We start from the raw sequence: 3,114 nt of genomic DNA on the forward strand, positions 1-3,114 counted from the left end.
TACTAAGGTACTAGGAGGTAATAAGGCCTATAGTAGGTATAATAAGGCCTACCTGAAAAATAATGTTCTTACAACAATGTAACCGTGTTAGTTATTTGAGTAACATATATGTAAAGTGATACAATTAAAAGCTAACAGCAAACCAGTACATAAATTATATCTTATGTACTTCTTATGAATTACACTCTTATAAAGGTTTCGGCTAATTACGCTTAATTACTTGAATAAAGGTAGATGAATTGCGTGCGGTCCAATAGGTAACCACAACTCACGGAGTCCAAAACAATAAGCTGATCAGCAAAGTCAAGTAAACAAAGCCAAGTCACAGTAGTAGAAAGATTATCGAGTTCCGTAAACGTAAGCCGGGTCAAAAAATTCAATCGCAACACAGTAAGTATTAATAAGTGAACGCCTCGTGGCAGTAACGCACGAAAAATAACATTGCAAATTGTCGGCAATGAGGCGCGCGCGGGTGCAAGCGTACGCATCTGTGTGCGTGCATTACACACACAAATACAGTCTCTCACGCCCCGTCAGAGCGACGGGTATATTCAGCTTGAAATCTCAAAATTGACTTTTAGCTCAGCTCCCGTTTCGTCTTAAGTAATAACTCACGGTAGACCGGGCCGGGGCCGGGCCGGAGCTTCCGGCGCTTCGTTTTCTATGAAAAGCACCACGTGATCACCGATCAGCCGTCATAGAAAATGACATGTCGGACGCCTCGGCCCGGGCACGGCCCGGTCTAGAGCGAGTCCTTTAACCTTGCTATAAACTTGCGTATAACGTGTCCAACGCACGCAGCTCGTGTTTGGAGCAACATGATTACAGAAACCACTCGGAACTTGCACGGGCTTCAATCGATGATACTGCATATACAGACGCACACATTAGGTGATTGGTTGGTATATTTGATCGTACGCGGTGATTTTTTACTAGCCGTGCTTTGAGAGATGAATAGGGATCGTAGAAATCTATTTATGGAACGGCTATTTTTTTCGGGGTGGGTAGTAGATATTTTTAGGGGAGAATTACATTTATGATATACAGCTTTTATCGCTGACTATATTTTTCTTTCCACATTCAACAAATAGTCATCGAGACAATTCTAACAACCCCAAACACAATTAGGTTGCGTTGTTTTATCACAGAGTTTCTATGGCCACCTCTTGTCTCCATCATTTGATCAGCTCGATGGTACCACGATGTTGTATTTGTACAATGTATGCAAATTTTCAGCTTCATCGGAAACCGGGAAGAGGGTCAAAGTTAACTTGCAAGATTTGACCCGTACACGTTTGTACGGGTATATGTAATGTAATGTATATACTCATACCTACATAAATAGTTGCTGAAAATGCTTGAAAACTTCTGGATTAGCTTACATTTTACAGTGTTGCAACTAGACAAACATAAGTAAATTTTAATTAACTAAAAACTAGGTCGCAATAGCGCGCGTTTGTTAGTTCAAGTTGCGAGCTAACAAACGCACACTGTTGCGAGCTCACTAACAGTTATTACATTCCAAAAAATCGACAATGTCACAACTCTCCTCTGTCACAACTCACCTCGGTCTCCCCTAAATAATAAAAAATGGTTGCCGAATATTCGGCACTATAACCGAATGATTCGGCCGAGTACAGACATTGGAAAACTTGCCGAATATTCGGCCCATCTCTAGGTAAGAACCCTCAACATCCACTAATTAAAAAAAGAAAAGAAGCGTTGAGATCGCTAGCGGCTCATGAAAGCCGTCGTAACGAACCTCATTAAAAAGATATAGTTACCCTTCAAGCTTAATATAAGCTACGAGAAGCTTTTGCAAGTCTGACGATAATATAATAAAAAGAAATGCGCATACGGAACCCCTAGTATAAATTGCGGGTCTATTGTTTCCCAAAAATTTTTGAGTCATACGTCATAACATAATGTATTGTGTAACACGGGATCGCAGAGCATTCTACCGCGAACACCGCCTGCTGCAGACAGCCGAGGCTGTCCCCTCCTTGGATCCGAAGGCCCTGGAGCCGAAGCTCCCCCTCTCGAAGGTAGTATGCAGGGCGACACCACACACTGATCCCTCATGACAACCTCCACGCTAACCTAACCCAGGCGCGGCTCACTCCGCGATTTCGTCGCGTCGCAACAGGTAGCTATACAAGTACATCCGTCCCACACCAATTTTCGGCTCGATTCGGGAAATGAATTAGAGACTCACTAGATATGAAATAGTAAAGATATGTGACGTTCCACTGCAAAAGGTACCTTATGGCGGCTGACGCCGCGATTCGGGAAATGAATTAGAGATTCACTAGATATGAAATAGTGAAGATAATATAGATAAGATATTATCTTTACTATATCGTATCTAGTTAATCTATAATTTATTTCACGAATCGCGCCGATAGGCCGCGCGTGGCGCTTGCGCCACCTAGCGGTCATATCTGTCCTAATCGTAACAGACGCGTTATGTTAGAGTGAATCTTCTGTACCTAGTATTATTATTTATTCTGTGCCTAACCTAACCTATCTATAGGATAACCTTACGAAAACCCTGAAAAGTTAACGGTTTCAGTTTTAGGACTAATGATAATATGACAGTTAATACATTATGACTTACAACTTTATCTCAGACAAAAGGACCCCGTAAATTATATTCCATAGGGTGACGAGCGTTCCCGTTTGCGTTATGTCTATTTTTGTATGGGATTTTGAACAGCGCGCCAAGCGGGCGTTTTGGAAACTCAAAATCCCATACAAAATGACACTTAACGCAAACCCGTACGTCACGCTATCCAATGAACATATACACTAGGGGTAGGTACAGTACGTAATAGAAAGTGCATTTCAAATAAATGTTTTATTAGGAAACCTAGCCCTTATTTACACCCCAAATAGGGTTGAAAATGTTTAATGACTCGAGGACGAAATAGGGTATTTGACGGTATTTAAAATAAATTCTTCTACACCATGCATGAAATAAAGTACCAGACGATTAATAGAGACACGTAGACAGCAGTTATTTTTAGAAACAATTTCTATTTTAAAACCTAGCATAAAACTAAATCCGTATAAAACTATATAAAAAGTAGGTAATTTGATTGTGACGTCACATGC

The 3,114-nt window shown here is 40.9% G+C and overlaps 1 long non-coding RNA gene across 1 annotated transcript in view; it reads right to left on the reverse strand.

Annotated features, from left to right (window-relative positions):
* LOC134806470 (uncharacterized) overlaps positions 1-2,596 on the reverse strand; it is a 484,735-nt gene extending 482,139 nt beyond the window's left edge. Inside the window, exon 1 of the long non-coding RNA XR_010146535.1 lies at positions 2,519-2,596. This is a non-coding gene — a long non-coding RNA (uncharacterized LOC134806470). The remainder of the gene's footprint in view (positions 1-2,518) is intronic.
* Between the last annotated feature and the right edge of the window lie 518 nt (positions 2,597-3,114).

Source organism: Cydia splendana, chromosome 3 (genome assembly GCF_910591565.1).
Source record: "Cydia splendana chromosome 3, ilCydSple1.2, whole genome shotgun sequence".
In the NCBI taxonomy this organism is placed as follows: domain Eukaryota; kingdom Metazoa; phylum Arthropoda; class Insecta; order Lepidoptera; family Tortricidae; genus Cydia; species Cydia splendana.